The sequence below is a fragment of the Eriocheir sinensis genome, chromosome 22 (assembly GCF_024679095.1).
Source record: "Eriocheir sinensis breed Jianghai 21 chromosome 22, ASM2467909v1, whole genome shotgun sequence".
Taxonomy (NCBI): Eukaryota; Metazoa; Arthropoda; class Malacostraca; order Decapoda; family Varunidae; genus Eriocheir; species Eriocheir sinensis.
In genome coordinates this window covers 12,392,932-12,404,335 of record NC_066530.1, presented here as the reverse complement: position 1 = coordinate 12,404,335, position 11,404 = coordinate 12,392,932, and the positions used below count along the sequence as shown (strand labels likewise).

Here is an 11,404-nt window from a genome sequence, read left to right as displayed (position 1 = left end):
CTTTTTTTTTCCTTTTTGTTCTCCTCTCTCCTTCTTCCTCCCTATCCTCCTCATCCTCTTATAAACTGCTTTTCTTCATCTTTATTTAGCTATATTTTCCTCTTTTTCTTCCTCCTCCTATTCTTCTGCTTCCTCTTCTTTTCCTCCCTTTTTATTCTTCTCTCTCACTCTTCCTCCCTATCCTCCTCATCCTCATGCTCTTACAAACGGCTTTTCTTCATCTTTATTCAGTTTTTTTTCCTCTTTTTCTTCCTCCTCCTCTTCCTCTGCTTCATTCTCTTTTCATTCCTTTTTATTCTCCTCTCCCTCTTCCTCCTCCTCCTCATCCTCTTACAAACTGCTTTTCTTTATCTTTATTCAGGTATTTTTTCCTCTTTTTCTTCCTCCTCCTCTTCCTCTGCTTCCTGTTCATTTATCACTTCTTTTTTCCTCTGTTGTTCTCTTTTTCTCCCCATCCTCCTCCTCCTTTTCCTCCTGGTCATTGTTTTCTTTTTCTTCCTCTTTATTTTCCTCCTCTTTGTTTTCTTTTTCTTCCTCTATTTTCCTCCTCTTTGTTTTATTTTTCTTCCTCTATTTTCCTCCTCTTTGTTTTCTTTTTCTTCCTCTTTATTTTCCTCCTCTTTGTTTTCTTTTTCTTCCTCTATTTTCCTCCTCTTTGTTTTCTTTTTCTTCCTCTATTTTCCTCCTCTTTGTTTTCTTTTTCTTCCTCTATTTTCCTCCTCTTTGTTTTCTTTTTCTTCCTCTTTATTTTCCTCCTTTCACATCTACCTTTTAGTTATTCTGTTCTTTTTTCTTCCCCTTTATTTTCCTCTCCTCTCTCTTCCTCCTCCTCTTCCTCTTCCTCCTCCTCCTCCTCCTCCTAGTCATTTTATTTCCTACTCTTCGTTATCTTCCTTGTCTGGGTACTTTTTTATTCTCCTTCCTCCTCCTCCTCCTCCTCCTCCTCCTCTGCTGTTAAGTAATTTCAAGGCAGAGTAGTTAATGACATCCTTTTTTGGGGCTGCCCTGTTATTTGAGTAGTTAGTTGATATCAGAGCAGGAGACATTTATGATTGACTGATTGTTGTGTCATTATTGGGAGAGAGAGAGAGAGAGAGAGAGAGAGAGAGAGAGAATGGAGGTTAGTTGAGAGAGAGATTGAAGGCTGCTTGCTATCACTACAATCGCCAAATATATATAGGCATAGGGATTGAACAAAGATATCAGATCGAAGGTTAGATTACGTGAAACTTGGAACACTGCAACAACCTCTCAGTATTTGCAGTCTCAGTTTTTTGGTCAGTATTCTCAAACACTTCCAGCTCTCCCATTAATCATTTGCAAAGGCCTATAAGGAGATCAGTTGGATTCTAATGAGTATTCTTTTATTTTCATGGTACAGAAGAAGCGTCAGACTATCACCAGGGTCATAAAACTACCTCTGGAAATGCCCCGAACTCCTACGAAAGCCTTGTCAAATGCGTTCCTTTTTCTTTTCTTTTTTCTTTTATCCCTTTCCATCATCTTACATTCCCTTCGCCTTCCCTTTCCCTTCCTCTCTTCTACTCCATTTCCCTTCCTTTTTTTTCTTTCCCTTCCTTTCTTCTACTCCCTTTCCCTTCTCTTCTCTTTCTTTCCCTCCCTTTCCTTTCTCTTTTCTTTCTTTCCCTTCCTTTCTTCTACTCCCTTTCCCTTCTGTTTTCTTTCTTTCCCTTCCTTTCTTCTTCTCCATTTCCCTTCCCTTCTCTTTCTTTCCCTTCCTTTCTTCTTCTCCCTTTCCTTTCTCTTTTCTTTCCTTCCCTTCCCTTCCTTTCTTCTACTCCCTTTCCCTTCCCTCTTCTCTTTCTTTCCCTTCCTTTCTTCTACTCCCTTTCCCTTCTCTTCTCTTTCTTTCCCTTCCTTTCTTCTACTCCCTTTCCCTTTTCTCTTTCTTTCCCTTCCTTTCTTCTCCGCCATTTCCCTTCTCTTTTCCTTCTTTCCCTTCCTTTCTTCTACTCCCTTTCCCTTCTCTTTCTTTCCCTTCCTTTCTTCTACTTCCTTTCCCTTCTCTTTCTTTCCCTTCCTTTCTTCTACTCCCTTTCCCTTCTCTTCTCTTTCTTTCCCTTCCTTTCTTCTACTCCCTTTCCCTTCTCTTCTCTTTCTTTCCCTTCCTTTCTTCTACTCCCTTTCCCTTCTCTTCTCTTTCTTTCCCTTCCTTTCTTCTACTCCCTTTCCCTTCTCTTTCTTTCCCTTCCTTTCTTCTACTCCCTTTCCCTTCTCTTCTCTTTCTTTCCCTTCCTTTCTACGCAATTTCCCTTCCCTTTTCTTTCTTTCCCTTCCTTTCTTCTACTCCCTCTCCCTTCTCTTCTCTTTCTTTCCCTTCCTTTCTTTTACTCCCTTTCCCTTGTTTTCTTTCTTTCCCTTCCTTTCTTCTACTCGACTTCTCTTTCTTTCCTTCCCTTTCTTCTACTCCCTTTCCCTTCTCTTCTTTTTCTTTCTCTTCCTTTCTACTCCATTTCCCTTCTCTTTTCTTTTTTTCCCTTCCTTTCTTTTACTCCCCCTTCTCTTTCTTTCTTCTACTCCCTTTCCCTTCCCTTCTCTTTCTTTCCCTTCCTTTTTTCTACTCTTTTTTCTCTTCTCTTTCTTTCCCTTCCTTTCTTCTACTCACTTTCCCTTCCTTTCTTCTACTCCCTTTCCCTTCTCTTCTTTTTCTTTCTCTTCCTTTCTACTCCATTTCCCTTTCTTTCTTCTTCCTCCCTTCCTTCTCTTTCTTTCCTTCCTTTCTTCTCCCTTCCCTTTTCTTCTCTTTCCTTTCCCTTTCTTTCTTCTCCTTTCCTTCCTTCTTTTCTCTTCCTTCCTTTCTTCTACTTCCTTCCCTTATCTCTCCTCTCTCCCCGTGTGCTTGGGTCCCGAAAGGTTCTTAGTTTATCCGCGGCAGAATCTAAAACCTACCACAGCACTATCCTCTCCTACCTGTTAACCTCACCTTCCTACTGCGTCACCTAACCTAACCTAACCTAACCTAACACGTCGCATCAGTCACGGTGGTTAGGTAGGGTTAGGTACAGCATGACCCACAGTTACCCTCACACCTTCGCAAATTACTACCGCGCACGTCTATTTTTGCCACTTAATTACACGTGGAGGGTAATTACCTGAACTGGGGTGGAGGAGGAGGGAGCCGCAAGGTGGGTACAGGTGCGGGGAGGGTGTGAAGGGTAATTAGTCAGGTAGATACAGTATACAGGTGTGAGGTGACAGGTTGTGAAAGTCTTGGTTCTAATCACACTCCTTTGCATTTCATTTCACCTCACGTCACTTCGGTTAAACACACTTCACTTCATTTTCAGCTTCGCGTGTTCCTTTTCCTCTCCTTTCCTTTACTTCAAATTAATTCTCTTCGTTTCTCTCCTGCTCTTCCTTCCTTTCTTTTCGAGTTTCTTTCTCTTCCCTCTTTCTTCTTTATCTTCCCTCTTTCTTCTTTATCTTCCCTCTTTCTTCTTTATCTTCCCTCTTTCTTCTTTCTCTTCCCTCTTTCTTCTTTATCTTCCCTCTTTCTTCTTTCTCTTCCCTCTTCTTTCTCTTCCCTCTTTCTTCTTTCTCTTCCCTCTTCTTTCTCTTCCCTCTTCTTTCTCTTCCCTCTTTCTTCTTTCTCTTCCCTCTTTCTTCTTTCACTTCCCTCTTTCTTCTTTCTCTTCCCTCTTTCTTCTTTCTCTTCCCTCTTTCTTCTTTCTCTTCCCTCTTTCTTCTTTCTCTTCCCTCTTTCTTCTTTCTCTTACCTCTTTCTTCTTTCTCTTCCCTCTTTCTTCTTTCTCTTCCCTCTTTCTTCTTTTCTTTCTCTCCCCTCTTTCTTCTTTCTCTTACCTCTTTCTTCTTTTCTTTCTCTCCCCTCTTTCTTCTTTCTCTTACCTCTTTCTTCTTTCTCTCCCCTCTTTCTTCTTTCTCTCCCCTCTTTCTTCTTTTCTTTCTCTTCCCTCTTTCTTCTTTCTCTTCCCTCTTCTTTCTCTTCCCTCTTCTTTCTCTTCCCTCTTTCTTCTTTCTCTTACCTCTTTCTTCTTTCTCTCCCCTCTTTCTTCTTTCTCTACCCTCTTTCTTCTTTCTCTTCCCTCTTTCTTCTTTCTCTTCCCTCTTTCTTCTTTCTCTTCCCTCTTTCTTCTTTCTCTTCCCTCTTTCTTCTTTCTCTTTCCTCTTTCTTCTTTCTCTTCCCTCTTTCTTCTTTCTCTTCCCTCTTTCTTCTTTCTCTTCCCTCTTTCTTCTTTCTCTTCCCTCTTTCTTCTTTCTCTTCCCTCTTTCTTCTTTCTCTTCCCTCTTTCTTCTTTCTCTTCCCTCTTTCTTCTTTCTCTTCCCTCTTTCTTCTTTCTCTTCCCTCTTTCTTCTTTCTCTTTTCTTTCTTCTTTCTCTTCCCTCTTTCTTCTTTCTCTTCCCTCTTTCTTCTTTCTCTTCCCTCTTTCTTCTTTTTCTTCCCTCTTTCTTCTTTCTCTTCCCTCTTTCTTCTTTCTCTTCCCTCTTCTTTCTCTTTCCTCTTTCTTCTTTCTCTTCCCTCTTTCTTCTTTCTCTTCCCTCTTTCTTCTTTCTCTTCCCTCTTTCTTCTTTCTCTTCCCTCTTTCTTCTTTCTCTTCCCTCTTTCTTCTTTCTCTTTCCTCTTTCTTCTTTCTCTTCCCTCTTTCTTCTTTCTCTTCCCTCTTTCTTCTTTCTCTTCCTCTTCTTTCTCTTCCTTTTCTGTCTCTTCCTCTTCTTTCTCTTCCTCTTCTTCTTTCTTCCCTCTTTCTTGCACTTCCCTCTTTCTTGTTTCTCTTCCCTCTTCTTCTTTCTTCCCTCTTTCTTCTTTCTCTTCCCTCTTTCTTTTTTCTCTTCCCTCTTTCTTCTTTCTCTTCCCTCTTTCTTCTTTCTCTTCCCTCTTTCTTCTTTTCTTTCTCTCCCCTCTTTCTTCTTTCTCTTCCCTCTTTCTTCTTTCTCTTCCCTCTTTCTTCTTTCTCTTCCCTCTTCTTTTTCTTCCCTCTTTCTTCTTTCTCTTCCCTCTTTCTTTTTTCTCTTCCCTCTTTCTTCTTTCTCTTCCCTCTTTCTTCTTTCTCTTCCCTCTTTCTTCTTTCTCTTCCCTCTTTCTTCTATCTCTTTTTCTCCCTCTTTCTCTCTTATCTTTCTTTTTCTTTCTTCCTTCTTCTTTCATCCCAATCTTTCTCTTTTGATTCCTTCCCCTTTCCTTCGTATTCCTTCGCTTTTTTTTCCTTCCCATACTTTCTCTCCTTGCTATTTTCTTTTCCTTTCCACTCCCTTCTTTTTTTCCTTTTCCTCTCATTCGCTTACCTTCTTTCTTCCCCTTCTCTTCCCTTCCTTTCCATTTCCCTCCTATCCCTTCCTTTCCTTTTCCTTGCCCTTTCCTTCCCTTCCTTTCCTTCCCCTCCCTTCCCTTACTTTCCTTTTTCCTTACCCTTCCTTTCCTTCCCTACCATTCCCTTCCCTTCCCTTCCCTTTCATCCCTGTCCATCCTCCTCCCGTCCCTTCTTTCCGTCACCTTCCCTTTCTTCCCTTCTCTTCCCCTCTTCCCTCAATGATCCCTTTACCGCAGAGGCTGTGTGTGTGTGTGTGTGTGTGTGTGTGTGTGTGTGTGTGTGTTCAGGCGATATGTCTCTGCGCGTGTTTGAATAATATATTTTGCACCTGCGTTGCGGCATACCCCCCCTGCCCCCCCCTCTTCCCTCTTCTCCCCTGCCCCCCCTCCTCCCCCCTTCACACAGGTGCTAAGATACCTACGAACAACAACCCAGCTCACCTGTTCTTTGTTCCTTACCTGGCCGCGTACTTCTACTTTGTCCCTTCCCTTCGCTTTCCTTCCCTCTTTCCTTCCCTTTCCTTTCATCCTTCGCCTTCCCCTTCCCTTCCCTTCCCTTCTTTCCTCTCTTCTCCTTTTTCTACCTCTACGAAAATAAGCAAAATAAATAGATGAAAAAGAAAAAAGAACGAAAATAGCAGAACAAGAAATGATGAAAAAAAAAGAAAGAACGAAACTAAGCAAAAAAAATAGATGAAAAAGAAGAAAGAACGAAACTAAGCAAAAGAAATAGATGAAAAAGAAGAAAGAACGAAACTAAGCAAAAGAAATAGATGAAAAAGAAGAAAGAACGAAAAGATGAGAACAAGAAATGATGAAGAAAAAGAAAGAACGAAACTAAGCAGAAGAAATAGATGAATAAGAAGAAAACGAAAATAAGCAGAATAAGAAACATGAAAAAGATGAAGAACGAAAATAGCAGAACAAGAAATAAATGAAGAAGAAGAAAACGAAAAGGTGAGAACAAGAAATAGATGGAAAAGAAGAAAGAACGAAAATAGCAGAACAAAAAAAAATAAATGAAGAAAACGAAAAGAATGAGAACAAGAAATGATGAAAAAGAAGAAATAACGAAAATAGCAGAACAAGAAATAAATGAAAAAGAAGAAGAAAACGAAAATAAGCAAAAAGAAGAACGAACGAAAATAAGCAGGAAAAAAAACATGAAAAAGAAGAAATAACGAAAATAAGCAGAACAAGAAATAAATGAAAAAAGAAAAAAAAGACGAAGAGGAAAAAAAAAACCTAAGAGATTATCATAGTCATTTACTTTCGGCGTCAGGAAGGCTACAAATAGATTAACGCACAACTGTTACCAGATAAAAAAGATAAAACGCATATTCATTTACATACAAACAGCGGCTCATCTAATCTTGCATAATAGAAAGCCTTTGGACGCGACTCTTGCAAAACCTCTTCAGAATTACTTATTATCTATACGTTACAAGTGTGTTTCATGCGGTACGCGGATTATAGAGAGTGGTTAAAACTAGGAAAGGAGAGATATGGAGGAGGACAGGAAAAAGAAGGAAGAAAAGTAGAATATAGATGAGAGAAAGGGAGAGGAAATGAGAGAAAGGGAAGAAAGTAGAAAAAAAGGAGGAAGAACGGGAAGGAAAAATGAGAGAAGAAATGGGAAGGAAAAAAAGTAAGAAAATTAAAAACAAATGAGAAAGGGAGAAGAAATAAGAGAGAAGGGAAAGAAAGTAGAAAAAAATAGAGGCAAAACGAGAAAGGAAAAATGAAAGAGAAGAAATGGGAAGGAAAAGAAGCAAGAAAATTAAAAACAAATGAGAAAGGGAGAAGAAATAAGAGAGAAGGGAAAGAAAGTAGAAAAAATAGAGGAAAAACGAGAAAGGAAAAATGAAAGAGAAGAAATGGGAGGCATAGAAAGGAGGAAAAGGGAGGAAAATAACTAAGAAAGGTAAAAAAATGAGAAAAGGAGAAGAAATGAGAGAAGGGAAGGAAAATAAAAAAAAAAGTAGAAGGACGGGAAGGAAAAATGAAAGAAGAGAAATGGGAAGGCAAAAAAAGGAGTAAAAGGAAAGAAGTAAGAAAAGTAAAAAAAAAAAGATGAAAGGGAGAAGAAATAAGAGAAGGGAAGGGAAGTAAAAAAAAAAAAGAAGGCTGGGAAGAAAAACTGAGAGATAAGAAAGAAAGGAGTAAAAGGAAGGAAAGATAAGATGGAAACGATAGGAATAGGAAAAAGAAGAGAGAAGGAAAGAGAAGTATCAAAAAGGAAGGGAAAGAGAAGATAGAAGAGAATGGGTAGAAGAAAGGAAGGGAAGGGAAGAGAAGATAGAAAAGATGTAGAAGAAAAGAGGGGAAGGAAAGAAGTAGGAGAAAGGAAGGGAAGGAAAGAGAAGTAGCAGAAAGGAAGGGAAGGAAAGAGAAGTAGCAGAAAGGAAGGGAAGGAAAGAGGAGTAGGAGAAAGAGAAGAGAGAAGGAAAGAAGTAAGAGAAAGGAAGGGAAGGAAAGAAAAGATAAGTAGCAGAAAGGAAGGAAGGGAAGGGAAGAAAAGATAGAAGGAAAGAGAACGAGAAGAGAGAAGGAAAGAAGTAAGAGAAAGGAAGGGAAGGAAAGAAAAGATAAGTAGCAGAAAGGAAGGAAGGGAAGGGAAGAAAAGATAGAAGGAAAGAGAAGAGAGAAGGAAAGACGTAGGAGAAAAAAAGGGAAGGAAAGAGAAGTAGCAGAAAGGAAGGGAAAGAGAAGATGGAAGAGAAAGGATGCAGAAGAAAAGAGGGGAAGGAAAGAGAAGTAGCAGAAAGGAAGGGAAAGAGAAGATGGAAGAGAAAGGATGTAGAAGAAAAGAGGGGAAGGAAAGAAAAGAGAAAAAAAGAAGGGAAGCATGGAGATAGAAAGGAAAGGAAGGAAAGGGAAGAGAAAAATAAAGCCTGGAGGAACATGGCAACTCCCTCATCATCACTGTGGCCGAGGTCGAAGTCTGAGGCAGAAGTTTAATCCGTTGGTACACGCGGAAGCGAACACACGTATCACCTCATCCTTCGCCAGCAGCTGTTTCTCGCCCTTTCCAAGCCCCCTTTACCCCCTCACGGTGCTCCCCGGCTCACCAAACTATCCAAACACGAACTGAAGACCCTCGTGTGGCTGTGATTTGCCCTGTGCTGAAGACGAGACGAAAATACAGGGACTCACGCACGCACTCAGTCCTTGTTCCTCTTGGTTCTCGGTCCGTTCACCTCGTTGGCTATTCTACAAGCTCTCCTGAAGACTGATATTCGTGAGTACTGATGTTTGCTACCTAAGATTGCGTTTATATTTGTGTTCAAGTCGTAGAATTTTGACTTTTTGCTTTAGGTTCTTTCTACTTCGTCTGTTCACCTCGTTGGCTATTCTACAAGCTCTCCTGAAGACTGATATTCGTGAGTACTGATGTTTGCTACCTTAGATTACGTTTATAGTAGTGTTTATGGCGTAGAATATTGACTTTTTGCTTTAGGTTCTTTCTACTTCGTCTGTTCACCTCGTTGCCAATTCCACAAGCTCACCTGTAAACTAATATTCGTGAGTACTGATGTTTGCTACCTTAGATTATGTTTATATTTGTGTTCAAGTCGTAGAATATTGACTTTTTGCATTAGGTTCATTCTACTTCGTCTGTTCACCTCGTTGCCAATTCCACAAGCTCACCTGTAGACTAATATTCGTGAGTAGTGATGTTTGCTACCTAAGATTACGTTTATATTAGTGTTTATGGCGTAGAATATTGACTTTTTGCATTGGGTTCTTTCTATTTCGTCCGTTCACCTCGTTGCCATATCCACAAGCTCACCTGTAAACTAATATTCGTGAGTACTGATGTTTGCTACCTTAGATTATGTTTATATTTGTGTTCAAGTTGTAGAATTTTGACTTTTTGCATTGGGTTCTTTCTACTTCGTCTGTTCACCTCGTTGCCAATTCCACAAGTTCTTCTGTAAACTAATATTCGTGAGTAGCTACTGATATTTCTTGTCCTAGACCTAGAGTGTGTTTATATAGTGTTCAAGGCGTAGAATATTGACTTTTTGCATTAGGTTCTTTCTTCTTCGTCTGTTCACCTCGTTGCCATTTCCATAAGCTCTCCTGTAGGCCAATATTCGTTAGCCTACTGTTATTTTTTGCCTCAGACTACGTTTACAATAGCGTTTATGGCGTAGAATATTGACATTTTGCATTAGGTTCTTTCTACTTCGTCCGTTCACCTCGATGCCATTTCCACAAGCTCTCCTGTAAACTTGTATTCGAGAGTACTACTGATGTTTCTTGTCTCAAATCATGTTCATATTACTGTTCAAGGCGTAGAATATTGACTTTGCTTTAGGATCTGTCTACTTCGTCTGTCCACCACGCTGTCTACTGTTCAACCTCTCCCTTAAACCAATATTCGTGAGGTCTGAAGTTTTTTACCCCAGACTACGGTAATATTTGCAATCACTGGATAAGATATTGATTCGGCCTTCGTTCCATCTCTCTCCACTGTCTGTTCACGACGTTTCCTCATCTACAAGCTCTCCTGTAAGCTGATATCCGTGTGCCTTGTTGTTCACTATCCCAGCTTACGGTTATGATAGGTTTTAAGACTTCTAATATCGCCCCAGTGTTGTTTTAAAAGGTATTATTCTTAAGCATTTCGACAAGGATTTCGTAGATGTTGTGGACGTTTCCATAGGTAGTTTTAAAAGGGCCATATTTATAAGGATTTCTACAAGGCTTTCGTAGAGGTTGTGGGCGTTTCCATGGGTAGTTTTAAAAGGGACATTTATAAAGATTTTGACATGGCTTTCGTAGAGGTTGTGGGCGTTTCCATGGGTAGTTTTAAAAGGGACATTTATAAAGATTTCGACAAGGCTTTCGTAGAGGTTGTGGGCGTTTCCATAGGTAGTTTTAAAAGGGACATTTATAAAGATTTCGACAAGGCTTTCGTAGAGGTTGTGGGCGTTTCCATGGGTAGTTTTAAAAGGGGCATATTCACAAACATTTCGACAAGGCTTTCGTAGAGGTTGTGGGCGTTTCCATGAGTAGTTTTAAAAGGGGATATCCATTAACATTTCTACAAGGCTTTCGTAGAGGTTGTGGGCGTTTCCATGGGTAGTTTTAAAAGGGCCATCATAAACATTTCGACATGGCTTTCGTAGAAGTTGTGGGTGTTTCCATGGGTAGTTTTAAAAGGTCTTATTCATTAACATTTCGACAATGCTTTCGTAGAGGTTGTGGGCGTTTCCATGGGTAGTTTTAAAAGGGACATGTTTATAAAGATTTCGACAAGGCTTTCTTAGAGGTTGTGGGCGTTTCCATGGGTAGTTTTAAAAGGGACATATCCATTAACATTTCAACAAGGCTTTCGTAGAAGTTGTGGGTGTTTCCATGGGTAGTTTTAAAAGGGACATATTTTTAAACATTTCGACAAGGCTTTCGTAGAGGTTGTGGGCGATTCCATGGGTAGTTTTAAGACCCCGGTGGTAGTCTGACGAAGCTTCTGTACCGTGAACGTGAAACAAATCATCATGAAAACCCGGTCAATCTCCGTCTCGGCTTTTGGAAGTATTGATTGATTGAGAGGCGGAATCGTCTGATGAGAAGGCCGAAGGAAGTTGTATAAATCGATGTCAACATGATGAATAAGGTTGCTTGAATATTCACAAGTTAAATGATTTTCACCTTTGTGTGTGAATTTGCACTTAGATACCCTTAGATTACGGCGGTGTTAGGATTGAAAGCGAAGAATATTACCAGAATGTATTTTTTGGTGTTGTTTTTATCGATATCAGTGCGATTAATAATATTTGTTAGGAGGTATTAACTTTTTTTTACAGTAAAGGAAACAGTTCAAGGGCAAAAAAGTAAGGAAACTATAATGAAAAAAGCCCGCTACTCACTGCTCCTACAAAAGAGTCTAGAGGAGTGGCCGAAAGATAGGTCAATTTCGGGAGGAGAACTGATAGAACTAATAAATAAAATAAATAAAACTAATGATAATAAAACTGATAGAAATAATAAAACTAAATAAAAGAACTAACAGAACTGACAACTTCTAGGATTGATTTTCACAAGGCTACAAGCTTCCTGTTTATGAATATTGCACTGAGATAGCCTACTCCCAGATTGCACTCGTAT

At 39.7% G+C, this 11,404-nt stretch overlaps 1 protein-coding gene across 1 annotated transcript in view; it reads left to right on the top strand.

Moving 5' to 3' along the window:
- The first annotated feature begins 8,236 nt into the window (after nt 1–8,236).
- The window catches only part of LOC127002078 (uncharacterized protein C12orf56-like), an 81,122-nt gene continuing 77,954 nt past the window's right edge, over nt 8,237–11,404 (top strand). The window contains 1 exon segment of the mRNA XM_050867531.1: nt 8,237–8,528. The gene's annotated coding sequence lies outside the window, so the exon portion shown is untranslated.